We start from the raw sequence: 19,891 nt of genomic DNA, 5'->3' as shown, positions 1-19,891 counted from the left end.
CATGAATGGCACAAGCTTTCACTCTTAGGAATGCAAGTTCAATAGCTGAGCTACAATTATTAATTTCTTATTTAGGTGTGTGCCTCATGCTTACCACCTTCACTAAAATTGGTTGAAAAAGGAAGTCAGAACCCTACAGAAAAATATTAAACAACACAGCCTGAAAAATACAAATGGTTACGGACAAGTATAAGAATTGGATTCAGCAATTTGTGCAGCAGAAGTTAATTTATCAAATACATATAAATGCAGAGTTCACAGGTTTCACTGAAAATAATGGAAAGAAAGAAGGCTACGCTTCTCATTTCTGTTGACTGAGACTGTTAATTTTCTTATAGTGATGGAATAACCATTGCAATACCTCTACAAGGAAATGAAAATCAACAAAGCAGATAACCATTAAGTATCTGTACACTACTGCATGGGAGTAAAATATACAAGAACTGATACCAACAATGGGGGCACAAAAAAGGGATGAGGTGAAAGAGAGGAAATTTGCTAGTGAGAGATTTTCCAAGCAATGTTACCCAGAAAAGGCAAAACAGTTAACTAACAGATCCATGCAAAACACTGCAAAGTGAATTCAATAGAAGAACTCTGTAAATGCCTCGTTCTATAGATATGCCCTAGTTTCATTTTTGAAGTTTGCTATACTACTTCACAACAATTACCTTCTGTTAAATACCTGTTGTTTGCTTGAAATCTTCAATCATACACCTATTCTCTCTGTACTCTTTTTCAAATATAATTTGAAGTCCCTATTTCAATCACAGTTAGGAGGAGGAGGAGGAGGAGGAGGAGGAGGAGCAGCAGCAGCAGCAGCAGCAGCAGCAAGAGGGGGAGGAGGAGGAGGAGGAGGAGGAGGAGGAGGAGGAGGAGGAGCAGCAGCAGCAGCAGCAGCAGCACCACCACCACCACCACCACCACCACCACCACCACCACCACCACCACCACCACCACCGAACCAAATGATGCAAATCTATAGTATAATGCTTAAAGGGAGGGGCAGAGGGACAGGAAGAGATCATGTGCAGAGGAAATATGATGTGCATCTTCTCTAAAATAAGTGCAACCTCCCAATTTGTTGTGTGATTAACCAATTGCTCAAAACATGGTACACCAAGGGGGAGGGGGAGGAGAGGGGGGGGGGGGGGAGACAGACCACGAAGGAGGTATGCAAATTGGTCACGAATACTGGTATTCATATACGGGTTATGATGGAAAATGCAAAATTGTAAACTTTGGCAGAATGCATGAATGTGTGACACTGCAGTGCAATTTCACTGTGCAGTTGACAAGGATAGCAAACGGGACGTGTCTACACCAGGGTGTAAAGTTTTTGTGAATTTCATTCTGTGCACTCAGTTGGACAGTAACTACACTTCGCAGACAGGCATGTGAACAATATGTGCAGATGTTAGCATTTGAAAGAGGACGTATAATTGAGCTCAAAGAAATCAATTCGAGCAATGGGCAAGTTGATCGACATTTGAATAGGAGTGATGAGACTATTCAACAATGTTGACATGAGACTATTCAAAAATGTTGACATGAGACTATTCAAAAATGTTGACATGAGACTATTCAAAAATGTTGACATGAGACTATTCAAAAATGTTGGCAGGAACGGGTGAATTATGGCTGACTGCAGGGTCAACAAGGAAGCGTTCTATCGACCAACAGAGCACAGAATATGAGGACCTAGCAATTTTCAGAGGGGCGCTGAGAATCCTGGATTCATCATTAGCACTGATCTGAAGTGCAACTTGTGCTTCAGTGACTACAAGGATCATAAATAGGTGGCTCATAGAAAGGGGTCTGAGATCACGGCACCCCCTGCGCAAACTACAACTGGCCTCTGTACAACAATCCTGTTTGAAGTTATGTCAGGCACATTTGACCTGGAATCTCACTGAATGGAGTAGAATTGTCTTCAGTAACGAGTCCCGTTTTGAACTGAGCCGAGATGCCCTGCAATGACATGTCAGGAGGGGCCTCAGAGAGCAGAGAGATAATAACCTGAGCATTGTCTGCCATACAGCCTGACACTCAGCAGCGATTATCTGGAGTGCTATTTTATTGCATAGCAGGACCCCTTTGATTGTCATCTGTGGTACCCTTATTACACAGTGAGATGTCACCAATACTCATGCCTTGTTTGGTTGCCCTTCATGGCAAGTCATCTTGGGCTTACATTTCAGCAAGACAATGCCCACCCACTGCAAGAGTTTCCTACTACTTGTGTTCATGCGTACCAAACCCTACCTCAGCCAGCAAGGTAACTCGATCTCTCCTAAATTGAAAATTTCTGGATCATCATGGGCAGGGGCCTGAGGATTTCAACAATCTGTGTCAAATGCTGTCCATTTGACACAATGTCCCTCAAGAGAAGATCCAGCAATTCCATCAGTCAATGCTAAACTGAATAACTGCTTGTATAAGAGCCAGATGTGGACCAAAATGTTACTGACTAGCTGAATTTGTGCTCTCTCTTGAATAAATTATTATTATTATTTTTTAATTATAATCATTTTTCTTTCTGTACATGACCATCACATCTCCTGATTACTGCCTCAATCAGAAATATCCTTTATGGTGCATCTTTTTTCTTCATACAGAGTATATTTAGATAATACACAACTGCATAGAGGTAAGAAAACATAAATAACAAGGCTCAGTTCAGGATATTAACACAAGAACTTTTGTGGATAAAAACTAACTTCACCTCCACAAACTGACACTTAAAATATAAGGAAATATTTCACTATCCACAATCTTATATAAAACATAGTTTAGATTACAGGAAACGATGCAATAATAAAGTTGCAGCTACAGGAGCCTCTCTGGGGGACACCGTCTTGTCAAATTACTGACCATGCGAGCAGAGAGGCTTGCATGTGAGCAGAAAGGCTTGCATGTTACTATGAAACTGAAGGCTGTACCAGCTGTAGCGCAGCTACTTACAGGGTCCCCCATGCCAGACAGACGTTTGTCGATGAACCAGACGAAGCGTGCCTAACGATGTCCTGTCTTTCTTCTTACGCAATTCCCCAGATACCCAGCTTAAGGTTTGATGTGATCCATGCTGAAGTGTGTGTGGCACATGAGAAGTGTCTGTAATGTAACTTCAGGGATACCAGTTGACCTCTGTGCAATTAGCTCTGCAGCACGTGGGGTTCTGTGGCATTGACTGAATAAATCCCCAATTCTTGAGAGACCAAAATGTGGTGAATACAAAACAAAACACAATGTGAGGGACTTTATGAGAGCTCAGACACCCAAGCACTGGGACTGGAACTGACGGAAGCTGCTTTTAACTGGACTGAGTGACAGACCAGTCCCAAGATCACATCTTTTATGGGCCTCAGAAGAGGAAACTTCTCTCAAGAATGAAAAATAAGATGCAGGTAAAAAATAGATTCCTAAACATAACTGGAGGAAAATTATAAAAATAAAGACTGTGTCAGATTGAAAGGAGTAATCTGACCCCTTCTACCTCTAAGACTGGGAACAAAGAACAAAGGGGAAGTCTAATACCCCCACTTCTCAGAATAAATGGATTAAAAAAAGAGCCTATCTAGGAAATGGGTAAATGAACTGCAGTCTTGGCTTTTAGGATAGTGGTCATCCAACTGTTCAACATAACCTTGCAACAAGCAGAGCTTGTTCAGATGGCTCTCTGAGAAAACTGAACAGAGGACTGGCACACAATCAACCGAAACACTGTGCTGTCCAGTCAAACCCTTGTGGTGGAAACCACAGTGAGCAAAGTGAGAACAGGACCAGAAATTTTACTTAGGGTTCTTGTAGGTTACTGCCAGGATAATCAAAGACATCGGAAATGACCATGGCCACAAGTTAGAGGCTGCAAGTGTTGTAGATAAACCTGCAACACAGTAAAGGAGCAACTGCCCCTGCGAGCTGTCTTCTGGGATTACAGGAGGTGGATTTCCCTGATCCAGGAACCCTTTCTATATAAAGGAGGCATTTCAAGCTCCAGAGGAACTGGCGGTAATAAGTAGATTTATACTAGAAAGTTAAGAAACTCCAAAACATGCATTTATGTAATGAATGCAATTTCTTTTACGCCAATGGTGGACTTCTGTTCCATGGACGTAGTGACAATCAAGACGAGACAGTGTGCAGAAGGAAGGACGAGGGAAACTGTATTGGCCTCTGTTTACCTTCCTCACGAGGGCAGTAGTTTTCCTTCCCAGGAAACGGCACTTGTTGAAATATCTGCTAGACAGTAATTTGAAAATAATGAATAGGTTTAGGTGACCTACCTTCAGGAATAGAAGATGGGAAAAGGTGACTGACATAACTTTTGGGTCCACTGTAACAGATAGTTATACCAGACAGTGACTTGGCATTATTTGACTGCTTGTATATTAAGTCTGAAGTTGAAATAGGTGTTAAACAGACCATGGCCTACAGGAATCTAAGGAAAACAGGCTGGGATTCACTTAAAGAAGACCAAAACTCACCCTCGTGTGAAGTCAGAACTTTGATACAAAACCCAGTAATTTGAGGAAATGGAAAACACAGTGACATCTGTCATTATGTCCTCATATTCAGAAAACTGCCACATAACCAAAAAGTTCACAAACAGAAATGTACTTTGGTGGAACAACAATTTGGAATGCAAAGGAAACAGGTAAGAAGACAGCTCAACATTGCAAGAAAGAAAGGACAATGGGAAACATATTGGGAGGCTCTTCTCAAATACAACTATGCGATCAAGCAAGTGAAGTCATCATCTGGGAAAGTATTCTGTAAGGAAGTGGGTGGTATAGCTACTCGTACTAGATTTAATAAAGTCCTCACTAGAATACCAACTAATCCAGGAGGTACTCTAAAGCAGGAGAATGGTGAGTGTACAAAGACAGCAAGTGAGATGCTGTATGTGCTCCTCAAGATTCCCTTCCCTCAATGCAGTCGGGAAGGTAACACAGACGAGGAGCCAGTCCCTGAGAGGCACTCGTTTACAGGTAACCAAAAGGAAAACTAGGAAACTGCCAAAGAATGTGCTCATTTAAAAAAGAAACCCAACAAAATTTCAACCTTCTAGTCGCCAGACCCAAATGGTTTAATTAGATTCCTACTTAGACTGTTTAGGGTCAGCTTAGCAGCAGGAATGCTTGGGAGGGCAATGAGGATTGTTTTCATTCTGAAACTAGGGAGAATTAATCACATTGACGCTAAGGAAATGACACCAATCAATCTGTCCGCCTTTCTTCTAAATACATTAGAAAAACTGATTAATGTGCACATTAGGGAAAAGGGGTTAACTGAGCTTCCTCTACAATTGAAACAACACGCGTATCAGTCAGGCAGATAGTGCGAGACAGAACTTCACCACATTGTTGGGAAGGTGAAAAAAGCTCAACACTTTCAGGAAATTGCTCTCTGTTCTTCCTGGATATTAAGGGGACTTTTTGCAATATGAACTAAAAATCCATGGTTAGAACTGCAGAAGAGCTTGGCACTGACACCACCATATGCAGGTGGATCAAGATCATGCTAAAGTAGAAGCCATCACGATGACAGAGAAAATGGTGGTCACCACCACAAGGGAAAGTCCACAAGGAGGAAACTGGAATCAACAGTGAATGAACTCGCTGAAGCGCGCACTGAACATTGTGCAGAAAACAGAATCTATGGGTCCATCCCAAGAAAACTTGTGTAGTACTATTTACAAGGAAGCATATCCAGCACATGTTCTGAAACTGCAAGCTCCTCGATGAAACTTTGCCCACAGAAGCTGTAGCCAGGTATCTAAGGTAACCATGTATGCGAAAATATCACTGACCCCTCACATAAAGAATATATGTTCCACAGCAAAACGTACTCTTACGGGCACTAGAGGAGCCTATGATGAAAATTGATGTGTAATCCTTGGAGTATGTACTGGATATATATACTACTGTAAAAAGGAAGGAAAATTGGGCTTAACATCCCATCAACATCGAGATCACTGGAGACATAGCACAAGCTTGGTTTGGGTTTTGGATAGAGAAGGAAATCACCCATGCCCTTTCAAAGGATTCTGCCTGGAGCAATTTTGAAATATCACAGAAAGCCTGAATGTGGATGCGGGTTTGAACCGCCATCCCCCCCCCCCCCAATCCAGTGTGCTAATCACTGCACCACCTCACTCAGTATATATACACTACTATAATAAGGCCAACAATAATTTGTGAGGCTACAGTGTGCTGGAATAAAGTGGAATAGAAGGTAGCTGCAAAGGAGCTTAGCAAGGTGCAGAGACTGGCCTGGTTAGCCATAAGAGGCAGAATTATAAGCATACCCACTGCTGGGACAGAGACTGTACTGGATGTATTCCCATTACAGCTTTCAGTACAATAGAGCCAATGGCATGGGTGAAAACGGGAAATAACTGGATTCCTTCACGTATCTAGAATTTCATCCCAATGTAGTGAGTGTGGTAAAGATAGGATTGGTAGGGGAAATGTTGGCTGACTGCAATAACTTCCATCTGCTTCAATAAACCTTCCAATATAACAACTGGAGAAAGTGTGCAGTGGAAATGTTATTCCAGGCAGAAATACAGCCTATAAAGAGCACACGCGGAGGAGAAATTGCACGGGTTCTTCAAGGATTGTGGCATCTATATTTACACAGACAGCCAAGCTGCTCTGAAGTGTCTATCAGTCTTCGACCTTCGATTCCATGGTAAGGGCAGCAGAGGTGCATGACCTGGGGACCACTATATGCAGTTAGACCAGGGCCATGCTTAGTGGGAGGAAAATAGAGGCTACCATGATGAATGAAAAGATGGTAATTAACACCACTAGAGGCTGCCCACAATGTGTTTTGTCCCCTCTATTGTGGAATCTAGTGGTGAACGAACTCATTGAGGAATTAAATTCCAGACAATGCTGCTGCCAAGGATATGCAGATGACCTTGTCATAGTAATAACTGGCAAATTTACTGAAATATTTAGGAATATGGCACAAGGAAGTTTGGACATTGTGCAAAATTGGTGCATCAAACAGGATCTGAGAGCTAATCCTTAGAAGACTGTTGTGGTGAAATTTACAAAGAGAGATATTCAACACTCAAGTTGGAATCTAAAGCTCTTCGATGAAACTCTACCTAGGAAGGGGATAGTGAAAGATCTAGGGGTTAGATGAGAAGCTAACATGGACCCCTCACATTAAGAGTACCTGCTCCAAGGCAAAAACTACTCTAGTGAGTACTGCAAGGGCTTGTGGCAAAAACTGGGGCCTAAGCCTGAGGGGTATGGACTGAATATACACCACAGTGGTCAGACCTAGGATTTCCTACAGGGCCGTAGTGTGGTGGAAGAAGGTAGAACAGCACATTGCAGCTAAGGAGCTTGCTATGGTGCAGAGATTGGCCTGCTTAGTCATAACAGGTGAAATTAGCAGCACACCACCACTGGAATGGACGCCATGCTGGATATGCCTCCACTACACCTTTGGGTCAAGATGGAGGCATCAGCTGGGACACACAGACATAAAACTGGAAAAATTGAGTCTCATTAGGATATCCAAAATCACACACTAACATAGTACGTGAGGTAAATATAGGAATGGCTGGGGAAATGCCTGCCAACTATATAGTATCTCCCAACTGCTTCGAGAAGACTTACAATATAATAATTGGAAGCAGGGAGCAGTGGGAGAAAAATGTTCCGACACTGTACGGGGGACATCGTTTGGTTCACTGACGGGTCGAAAATAGACCAAGGCGTTGGGGCAGGGGTGTACGGGGTTCAGCCAAGACTGGAGGGCATCACTTCTCTAGGATTTGTAGAATTTTAGAACATTTTTAGAACATGTTTAGAACATGTTGCAGAATTTTAGAACATGTTTTTTGCTCGAGTATCATGTCGTTTTTGGAAACCCAGAATCTAATCTGTAGGAATCAACATGGATTCCGGAAACAGCTATCGTGTGAGACCCAACTCGCTTTATTTGTTCATGAGACCCAGAAAATATTAGATACAGGCTCCCAGGTAGATGCTATTTTTCTTGACTTCCGGAAGGCGTTCGATGCAGTTTCGCACTGTCGCCTGATAAACAAAGTAAGAGCCTACGGAATATCAGACCAGCTGTATGGCTGGATTGAATAGTTTTTAGAAAACAGAACACAGCCTGTTGTTATCAATGGAGAGACGTCTACAGACGTTAAAGTAACCTCTGGCGTGCCACAGGGGAGTGTTATGGGACCGTTGCTCTTCACAATAGATATAAATGACCTAGTAGATAGTGTCGGAAGTTCCATGTGGCTTTTCGCGGATGATGCTGTAGTGTGCAGAGAAGTTGCCGCATTAGAAAATTGTAGCGAAATGCAGGAAGGTCTGCAGTGGATAGGCACTTGGTGCAGGGAGTGGCAACTGACCCTTAACATAGACAAATGTAATGTATTGCGAATACATAGAAAGAAGGATCATTTATTGTATGATTATATGATAGCGGAACAAACACTGGTAGCAGTTACTTCTGTAAAATATCTGGGAGTATGCGTGCGGAACGATTTGAAGTGGAATGATCATATAAAATTAATTGTTGGTAAGGCGGATACCAGGTTGAGATTCATTGGGAGAGTCCTTAGAAAATGTAGTCCATCAACAAAGGAGGTGGCTTACAAAACACTCGTTCGACCTATACTTGAGTATTGCTGATCAGTGTGGGATCCGTACCAGATCGGGTTGACGGAGGAGATAGAGAAGATCCAAAGAAGAGCGGCGCGTTTCGTCACAGGGTTATTTGGTAACCGTGATAGCGTTACGGAGATGTTTAACAAACTCAAGTGGCAGACTCTGCAACAGAGGCGCTCTGCATCGCGGTGTAGCTTGCTCGCCAGGTTTCGAGAGGGTGCGTTTCTGGATGAGGTATCGAATATATTGCTTCCCCCTACTTATACCTCTCGAGGAGATCACAAATGTAAAATTAGAGAGATTAGAGCGCGCATGGAGGCTTTCAGACAGTCATTCTTCCTGCGAACCATACACGACTGGAACAGGAAAGGGAGGTAATGACAGTGGCACATCAAGTGCCCTCCGCCACACACCGTTGGGTGGCTTGTGGAGTATAAACGTAGATGTAGATGTAGGTAAACTGGCCTCTGTATTCCAAGCTGAATTTACTACAATCAGGCCGTGTGTGGAGGGGAATATGTGTAAGTGCTACAAGGACCATAGCATCTGCATCTATTCAGACAGCCAGGCAGCCCTGAAATCATTGGCAGCTCCTGCAACAAGATCTAAGATTGTTGCAGAATGGCACAGGGCTCTGGTGGAGCTAGGAGGAAGCAATTCCTAGTGTGGGTCCCTGGCCACTCAGGGACCTGTGGCAATGAACAAGCTGACAGACTGGCTAGGATGGGTTGCAACAACTCCATTTATTGGACCAGAACCTGTCCTGACAATTACAAAGGCTATGATCACATTAGAACTATGGAACTGGCTTAGGATACAGCACGTAGGATATTGGACAAAGGTCCATAAACAAAGACATGTTATGTTAAGGTAATGATGCCCAAGACATGTTTTAAAAGAAGCTCTGTAATCCTGGGACTGAGCAGGAAAGAGACCAAACTCATGACTGGACTGATGAGCAACCATGGGAATTTCAAAAACACCTATAACAGCATAATCGAAGAGGACCCTAAATGTAGGATCTGTGATGAGGGTGAAGAAACTGCATCACACCTAATCTTCGAATGCATGGCATTGGAGAGTAAAAGATACAGAATCTTTGGGACAACTAGACCTGAAGAAATTTTCTCTTAACACACACACACACACACACACACACACACACACACACACACACACACAAAGGGTAGAGGGACTCCTTGCACAATTTAAGGGCATTGGTTGGCTTCACTATATATACAGGCAGCGATACCATACAATAAACTTAGTTTTGGTGCAGGCAGAGGCAGGTTAGACCTAAGCTGTTTTAGCTTCCCTGTTAAAATCAAATCAAATCTATCAGTCTCTGCAACAAGATCAAAGATTGTTGCAGAATGTCACGAAATCCTTGGACGACTAGGAGAAAGCAACAGGGTAAATCTGTTGAGGATCTTTTGTCACTCAGGAAACAGTGGCAAGGAACAAGCTGATATGCTAGCCAGGACGCATGCAACAATTCCTTTTATTGCGTCAGAACCTAAACACACTAAAGAAATGGAAAATCAAAAATACATAGCCGGAAAAGGAGACAGCACAAAGAATAGTAGACCATGTCCCAAAAACTAAAACTGAAAGTTAATCATGCCTACGGCATGTTTTGAAATAAGTTCTGTAATCTTGGACTTGAACAGGAGACAGATTAAACTCTCGATAGGACTTATGACTGGCCTTGTGAACCTTATGAAACACCTCTACAGGATGGATATAGAGGAAGCAACTCTTAGATGTAGACTTTACGGTGAGCAGGTGCAACTGCACCACACCCAAATCTCAAAGTGTTCAAGGGCAAAAGACACAGGATACTGGGTTATTAAGCTATGAAGTAATCATGTCTAATAAGGGAGAAGTAAGAGGACTGCTACTATCTTTAAGGGTTCTGATTGTTAATACCAGAATCGCAGGAAGTGAAACCCCACAATAAACTCAGTTTTGGTACAGGCAAAGTTGGCTAAGGCCTCTTTTTGTTTTGTCTCTCTGCACTAATGAAACCAAATCAGTCATGCAAACATAAAAATGATTGTCGAAAGATAGAAAACCCTGAAGTACAAGTGAGAGAGTTTGATTACTTACAGGTATTATTTCGTGGCAAGGCCTCTGCCACTACGTGCAGAATGTTAGTACTTGGCACAAAGGCATATGTGTGAGAACTATGATCTTTAACAGGATCTAAGCAGTCTCAGGGTTCAGGCCATCAAAAAAAGCAAGAAACAAAATATTTTTGGTCTTCACACTGTTTTATGAATTAGAATCTGTCTAATTAACTCTGGTTAGTAGCTGCATGAAGGATGGGAGATTATGGTTTAATGTCTTGCAACTGGCAAGGTTATATACCAGATACTATTTTGAAGGCATTTTTTTTTTAAATAAATGTGTGTCATGCATATCTGCTAAATTGTTCTCTTTTTGGAGTGAATATTGAAAACAATGTTTCATTAATGAACAGAAAGTAGCTACATAAAGTGACTGGAGTGTTCACACAAAGACGTCCAAAAAAACACATGGAAGCTCTCACTGTAGCAGCCCTTTAAGTATTACTTTTTAAACTATGTCTTCTATACTGCTGAACAGAACGATGAGATGACAAAAAGCAACCTCTGTTAGCAGTTAGTTAAACTATAGATTCCAGTTTTATAATTTCTAGACATATCTTGCTTTCCCTGAGTCTAGAGGACATTGTAAGCATCTATGATGCAATTAAAACATGCAGCAAAGAACAACTCACAGCTAACTGGTGTATAGAAAATTACACTTCAATAACCTGGCATCAGCAATCAAAAGTTTGGGGGATCGTCACACTGCCTCTGGTGTATGCTCTGGTAAATTCTGTTAAAACAAGTACGATCATGAAAAGGAATGTGGCAGTGTTTGATGGATTTTTAATGTGGATCTCCTAAAACAGAATCAAAAATGCTCCTATCATAGCACAAAAAAGGCGAATATGTCCTGGGCAGAGTTAGGGATGTGAAAGAAGGGGAACTCTACCATAATTTTGACATTAGACCACCACAGCTTGGCAACTGATGTAGATTTTTGTTGACATTGACAACAGATTCAGTCTAGGTTTTTCGATTGACTTTCGAACAATGTTGCTTATATCATGGCAACACATGAAGCTTTCACAAAACAACAGAATGGCTATTAATTACACATGTTATTAGTCTACTTTCTTACAAAATTTGAACCGATTTGTCCAAGTATGAAAAACAGAAGTGGCTTGCGTAAACTACTCACAAAAAAATCAAACAATGGAAAACCCTGGATGGGGTGTAACAATATTATGAGAAGGAAAGTTGCTACTCACTTGTCCGTGTGAGTTGCGTGTGAAATTGTACCTATCTGCGAGTCATGGTGAGTAGCAACTTTCCACTCCCAAAAACTGTGTTTTTTTTACATGTAAAATCTGAATGAAGCTAAATTTTTGAAATCTAGTTTTCCATTTTACTGTGAGAATCCATTTTTTCTTTATCTGGTTCACTTTAAATTGTTTCTGTGCATTCAATTAATGTAAGAACGAATTTATGTGCTACATTAAGCTTGACTTTAAATCATTATATCTTGACAACAGATGAAGATAATGGACAAAAAAAATTCGTTTCGACTTCATTCATTTATCTGCCTCAGTGCAAAGTTTGAACTGATTCGTACAAACTTACATGGAAGTGGCAGACTTTGAAAACCTCCCAGAAAGACACATTTTTTGCATGTAAAATCCAAATGAAGCTTTTTCCCCAAATTGTTAAAACTTATCTTAGACAAATGTCTGATAGACAAGTGGACCAAATTTGAACTGTCAGTCTCATCCCAGACTGGAGTTATTTAAGGGTGACTGTTTGTTTTTGAACGTAAAATCCAAACAGTGCACATACAAATCGTGCCATTAGCTGAGCATTAATTTTTAGCCCAATTAAAATCTTTTGCAAAAGGAATTAATTGATTTGCACAGTTTGTCTTGGTACCAGCTCCGGTTCAACATTCAAGCCTTGGTTAATATACTTAACATCACTGCCGAAAGACATGTTTGAATGGCTATACAAATGGCCACTGGTCTGGACTAAACCAAAAGCTATTCACCCCACATTCCTAGCTCAAATAGCAACTGAGCACCAAGAACTCTTACACTGCGATTCAGTGCCTCGCCTTTTCATACAGACTGTTACACCATTTCCTCATGCATATTTCCAAAATTTTTTGGGATATTTTGGTTATTTTTAATGGAGTCTGGTCATCAGAAATATGGTGAAGCTTAGACTGAACAAGGATGTGAAAGAAATTAGCCATCCCTTCAAAGAACTTAGTGTTAAGGAATTATGGAAACACACTGTCTTGAGTAATGTCTTGTTTTTAACTAAGTGCTGGGTGTGAGCTTGAGGGCAAGGGAGCAATGAGGGTATTTGTTTCATAAAACAGTTGATTGCATGTCGAATACAAGAATCACTTTAGAAGAAATACTGAAGACACTGAGTGTCAAGGCTGGGAACAACAATCTTGTAATCTTCTAGCACTTAAGTGACCAAAGTTCCTAAAATTTTCGTTCATTCCAAGTACAACACTTTTCTCTATACATATATTTTCCATGGATCAGAATAGCATTTTAAATTTCAAATAATTAAACACAATAACTATATTGAAAATACAAAACTGCAATATACTGTCTACTGTTAAATACATTTTTGTTTTCAATATGTAATCATCAGATAGCCTTCTTTCCACTTCACTGGTTTAACGTTAAATACATCAAATATATCTTACTGGATACAGTCTCAGCATACAGTCTTTTCAGTTGCTAGGGAGTCCTATACTCAGCTACTCAAGTGACTATATCTCAGCAATGTTCAGGATGGTGTCTTTGATGGATTCAACAAGAAACCAGTGCAGTGGAAGGAAGTCTTAGGATGACACACAGTGGCGGACACTGTACTGTGATTCTGCCTGCTCAACACTATTACTGTTCTCTCTTCTGTCTTTCAAGCCACAATAATCCTTTGCAATTACCTTCCCCCTCCAAATAATGGTATGGCCACATGTTTAACACTGAGACAGACAGGCCTTAATTAAACATAAAATTTTCCACAAAATAAAAATTGATTCTAAAAATTAATAAAACAATCAACTGCTAACTGTCTAGTTAGCTACTTCAGTCACATTTACATTGTGGGACATCTCATTTTAGTAAATACTCCCATTTTCTGGTTAGGGGCAATGATATACAGTAGTTCTATGGGATACCGGCACATAACTTTCAAAAAGTATTTGAAATCTAGGATTATTCAATTACACTCATGAGCAACTGAATTGCAGACAGCTGCAAAGAAATGAGAACACCTGCCAGCACAGAGAATGAAGTAGTTAGGCCTCTCATGTGACTAGGGTGCACAAAAATGTGCAATATCATTGCATTTTGATCATGAGTACCCCCTCAATACAAGGGGAGCTTCACCTCTTACGTAACGCATGTTCATCATTGACACACGCTATGAGGTAGGTGTGTGCATTTCTACTGCCCATCAATGTACTTCCCTTACAGTACATTTAAAGTGATTTATTACCAAGTTACAGGAATAGTTTGAGAAGAAATCCAAAGCTGCAGGAGATGCACGAAAATGGGAATGAATGATGAGGCACACAGAGATATTAAACAAATCTTTGGAGATAAGAGAAAGGAGCTATACAGATATCAAAAGCTCAGATGCCGAACCAATACTAAGCAAAGAAGGGAAAACTAAAAGAGGAATGAACATGCAGCAGGGCAGTAAAAAGGAAACAAATTTTAAGACTATGTTACAGAAAGGGAAGGAGAATTACATTGAATTATTGTGAGGAGAATTTAACAGACCAAAGATGAAAAAAGGCACCTGGCGTAGCAACATTCTCTCAGAAATATAGATATTCACGAGAAATATGTTCTATTTCCATGTAAGATATGTGTGGTGTGTTCAAAATGCATCAACCTCTGATTGTTAGAAATACATTTATAGACAGGTAGGTACATAACACTAATGCCCTTCAAACTACTCCCCTGGTAATGCCCACACTTCTCCCAGCACTCTTGCCATTATTGGAAATACTTGTGGAATGCATCTTTTGGAATTGTGATCAGCTGGGTCGTTGATGTCTTCTCTTGACTCAAATAGTGTTTCTTTCAAGGACTTTTTCCAGTTGAGAAACAGCCACACGTCCCATGGAGCCAAGTCACGTAAATAGGCAGCCTGACTAACCAAAGGACTGTTGTATTTTGTGGGGAAAATCTGAATCAGATGTGTGGAATGGGCCAGTGCCTTATCATGATGAAGCTTCCAAGTTTTTGATGCCCACAAATTCAGTTGTTCGCTCTGCACAGCAAAACAAAAGTAATGGATGACCTCTCGGTACTATTTGTTCGCAACGGTCTTTGACCTGTGGTACTTATGAATAAGTACCACCCCCAGAGTTGAAGAAAATGGTCATGTTTGGATGGTGTAACGATTAGCAGGACCAAACTATGATGTCATCACTCCCTTATTCCTAGAACAAGCGTGTCAACAAAACTACACACCAAAGAATGGCCTATTGCACAAAACTAAAGGAGAAGAAACCCCAAGTTCTACAAAAGGTCAACAAAGCCTAGACAGAGGAAAAAAAAAGAAGAAAAGAGGGAAAGGAAGAAAGGTGGGCAAGGTGCTCCATCAAGGAAACAGTCAGAGTCACAGGAAATGGAACATGGGAAATAGGATAAAAGGCTGCAGATCCCAACGATACACAATAACTTTGACTTTTTCCAGTGGGTTTGCCCCTTAAAATCCAAGAGGAAAGTACCGGTATCAACACAACTGTCCTCAGCACCTCTCTGGACTCGCTGGATGAAATGAATACTGCGACTTTCCAGATTAGTCCAAAGTTCGTTAGATTGAAGGAGATGGTCCCTGTGGAGAACAATGTGCTGGGACATATTTTATGACTGGTGACGAGTCGTGCTCAGCAATATGTCTCCTAAGTGCTAGCAAGCATGAGTGGAAGCTGACTGACTAGCAGAAGAGGTTTTAATCATAGGGAACAAGGTAGCATCTTACTAAATGAGTCAATTTCACAAAACTTATCTTCGATATGTTCAAAAAAAAAAAAAAAAAAAAAGAGTAGTTTGGCAGCTGCAAAGTCTCCCCATCTGGCCTGGAACAAACCAAGTAATGGGAAAAAGTTTTGTTCAAAGCCAGTGGGACTGACCATCTTCCCAAGTGGGGTGGCGAGGTGCGGGAGGGCCAGGGAAGCAAAATAGGAGCAGAGAGAGAATAATTCCTGTTTGAAGAGACGGCTGCAGGGGAATGGCGAGAAGTATGGAGTGTCTATCTTGGTATCCCAAACTCTGGTCAGGGGCTCATCTGATGGGTGTCACACAGCTGCAGCAAAGGCACCTGGTGCAGTAGTCATTGCCAAGTGTGATAGTTCATGTTGGTTGACATTGGTAAGCAACTGGAAACTGCTGTGACTTCTGTCAAACAATTTGTAACTGCTGCAAATCATCATGTTGGAAGAAAACCCAAGAGTCATCAATCTGCGGTACTGGTGCCAAAGGTACCTCAAGTAATATTCATTCCTGTGGATCTTGTTTCCTCCACAGAAAGTACAGGATTGGTCATTACTTGTTAACTTAATGTGAATGGCATTTGAAGTGCATGACTAGGTGCCTGTACAGAGTTGACGGGGACTACAGAAGACTCAGGGTGCTGTACTGATACCCATAAACAACAAGTCTGAGATGCTGTCTTTCACTGCAACTGAACCAGACGGACTCTCCATCACCTGTTTTCGGGATATTTGATTTGCCCTGCAACAGCAGGTAGCAAATGCAGAAGAGTAGGGTCTATTAATCAACAGCAGTTCAAACGTACGGCAAATGATGGTACCTCTTAGGGAATTGGCAGCAAGGGGCAGGAAAGCACATCACGTGCACTGCTGTGTATGCCTGGGGGCCTCATTCAACATGTTGAATAAGCTATTCTTGCAGCCATTGAGGGAACAGGGGGCAACCAGCTGCAGCTTGTGGCACACGTTGGAACAAATGAAGCCTGTCACCTGCGCTCAGAGATCATACTCAGATCATTCTAATAACTGGCAGAGAAGGTTGAAAAGACCAGCAGAGTTTTGAATTCACAATTTGCATCACTATTCTCAGAATGATTTTGGCCCTTTGGTTCCGAGCCGAGTGGAAGGACTGAACCAGAGACTTCAAAGGTTCTCCGACAAACCAGGCTGTGACTTCATGGCCTTGCACTGTAGGGTTGAGAATTGGCTTGCACTACACATCAGAGGCTGCTACTAAGGTAGATGACTGTATGTGGGGTGCACACAAGAGTGTTTTTATTTTATTTTTTTATTTTAACTATGGAGAAAACCGGAGTTCACTTGTACATAAGCTCCTCGGACACATTGTAATCATTTACCACAGAAGATTACATTTTTATTACATTTTGTGAAACATTACTAAATGCCTTCTTTGAAAACTACCTACAACAGATAGTTCAGGCCCCACTTATAACGGAAATATATTGGCTCTAAGGTAACAAATAAAAATGACCTCTTTGAGGACCTGCACATCGAAACTGGTATCAGTGACCAATGACACGGCTGTGGCAATAATGACTACCAAAGTGCAAAGGACAACTATAACAAGCAGGAAGATTTGTATCTTCAGCAGACTAGGTAAAAAATCTGTATGTCATTTCTCAACAAGGAACTTGAAACTTGCCATTCGCATGTAGAAGAACAATGGCTCAAGAATGTTGATTATGCAGTGGATGAATATGTATCCAGAACAGTTGAAAGTGAGAGGGACCCTCCAGTCACTGTAAGAACCATATAAAGAAACAGTGATTTCTGCATAACAGGTGGAAAACAAAGTATAGGGCTATAGATAGATTCTGAATGACATGCGCCTGGCTGTCAAGAGGGGCAACGAATGGAATCTTCAATGGCTACTGTAGCAAAATATTGTCAAATGACCTTTCACAAAACCCAAAGAAATTCTGCTTGTACATAAAGGCTGTTAGTGGCACCAAAGTTAAGGGCCCAGTCATTTGTGAGTGAGACATGATCCGAAATTGAGGATAGCAAAGCAGAAGATGAAATGCTTAACTCCATTTTTAAATGTTCCTTTACAAAACAAAAAGCCAGAAGAACTGCACACATTTAATGCTGTACAAATGGAAGGGTGAGTGAAGTCAGTAATAGTGTCAGTGGTGTTGAGAAACAGCAGAAATAGTTAAAATTGAATAAAGCTTCAGAGCCTGGTGGAACCCTATCAAATTATATACTAAATTTGTGGCTGAGTTAGCCCCTCTTCTAACGATATTCTATCTTAGATCCCTCAAACAACAAACCATGCCCAGTTCTTGAAAAAAAAAAGGCATGTCACACCTGTCTACAAGAATGGTAATAGAACTGATCCACAAAAATACCTTCTAATATCCCTTATGTTAATTTGTTGTAGAAACTTAGAACACATTCTGAGCTCAAACATAATGAGTTATTTTGAACAAAATGACTTCGTCAATGTCAACCAGCATGGATATCAAAAACATCGATTATGTGAAACCCAACTTCCACTTTTCACACATGACATACTGAAAGCTTTGGTTCAAAGGCAGTCAGGTAGGTGCAGTATTTCTTGATTTCTGAAAAGCATTTGACTCGATACCACACCTATACCTATTGGCGAAAGTATGATCATATAGGGTATCACGTGAAATTTGTGACTGGATTGAGGACTTTTGGTAGGGAGGATGCAGCATATTATCTTTGACAGAGAGTAGTCGTCGGATGTAGAAGTAACTTCGGACGTTTCCCAGGGAAGTGCGTTGGAACCCTTGCTATTCATTTAGATATGAATGACCTTGCAGACATTGTAATAGTAACCTCAAGGTTTTTGCAGGTGATGCAGTTCTCTATAACAAAGTACAGCCTAAAGGAATCTACAGAAATATTCCATCACATATTGATAAGATTTAAAATTTGTCCAAAGATTGACAATTTGCTTTAAATGTTCAACAATATAAAATTGTGCACTTCACAAAAAAAGAGTATCCTATGAGCATAATACCAATGTCTCACTGCTAGAATCAGCCAACTCACACAAATACCTGGGTGTAACAGTTTGTAGGCATATGAAATGGAGTGATCACACAGGCTTTGTTGTGGGTAAAGCAGGTGGAAGACTTCGGTTTATTGGCAGAGTACTGGGGAAGTGCAATCAGTCTACACAAAGGAGATTGCTTACAAATCAAGTGTGCAATCAGCTCTAGACTATTGGTCAAGTGTGTGGGACCTGTATCAAATAGGACTAACAAGGGATACTATATGTATACAGAGAAGGGCAGCATGAATAGTCACAGGTTTGCTTAATCGTGGGAGAGTGTAACAGAGATACTGCATAAACTAAATTGGTAGACTCTTAAAGATAGACATAAACTATCTTGAGAATGTCTATTACCAAATTTTCAAGAACTGGCTTTAAATAATGACTGAAGTATACTCCAACTTCCTAAGTATCGCTCATACAGGGATTCTGAGGATAAGATTATTATAATTACAGTATGCACAGAGGCATTCAAACAATCATTCTTTCTGGGCTCCATACATGAATGGAATGGGAAGAAACCATAATAACTGGTAGAATGGGATGTACCTTCTCCCATGCACCTCACAGTGGTTTGCAATGTAGCCATAGTGTGATTCTTGTGTTGAAAGTGGGTTCAGCCAAATGGGTATGTAACAGCCCCACCACACGGACATGGCTATACTTGCTGGTGACCTAGCTGGAGGAGCGGGAGAGTAGGGAGCGGGCGCGGGAGAGTGGTGGGGCAGTGGGGGGCTGTAGTGATGAAAGTAGAGTAGAAGGAATGGGGGGGGGGGGGGGGGAGGAGGAGGTTGTAGTGGTGATGGAAGGAAGAGGGGTGGAGGAACTCCCACACTGGGGACACTAGGGAGGGAGTTCTTCCTAAATGGCTCACACTAAGGAACAGAATTTAAGAAAGAGAGGTCAAACCCTGTGGGAGGCCAGAAAAAGCTGGAAAAAAGGGAGGCTGGGAATACGATCCAGAAAACTGAAAAAGAATAGCGAAACAAAGGGAATAGAAGGGTCATCAAAAAGGGAAACACCGAGGAAGAAAGTAGGGGGGGGGGGGGGGAGGCGCAGAAGGGTAGGAGCTAGGATGGAAGGAATGGATCTGGCA

The 19,891-nt window shown here is 41.3% G+C and overlaps 1 protein-coding gene across 7 annotated transcripts in view; it reads right to left on the bottom strand.

The window, feature by feature from the left end:
• The window catches only part of LOC126365732 (serine/threonine-protein phosphatase 4 regulatory subunit 3), a 114,866-nt gene that overhangs the window by 62,345 nt on the left and 32,630 nt on the right, over positions 1–19,891 (bottom strand). The gene's annotated exons all lie outside the window — the stretch shown is intronic.

Source organism: Schistocerca gregaria, chromosome 4 (assembly GCF_023897955.1).
Source record: "Schistocerca gregaria isolate iqSchGreg1 chromosome 4, iqSchGreg1.2, whole genome shotgun sequence".
In the NCBI taxonomy this organism is placed as follows: Eukaryota; Metazoa; Arthropoda; class Insecta; order Orthoptera; family Acrididae; genus Schistocerca; species Schistocerca gregaria.
Note: the sequence above shows the minus strand (reverse complement) of the source record. Positions and strands in the feature narration are given on the sequence as shown.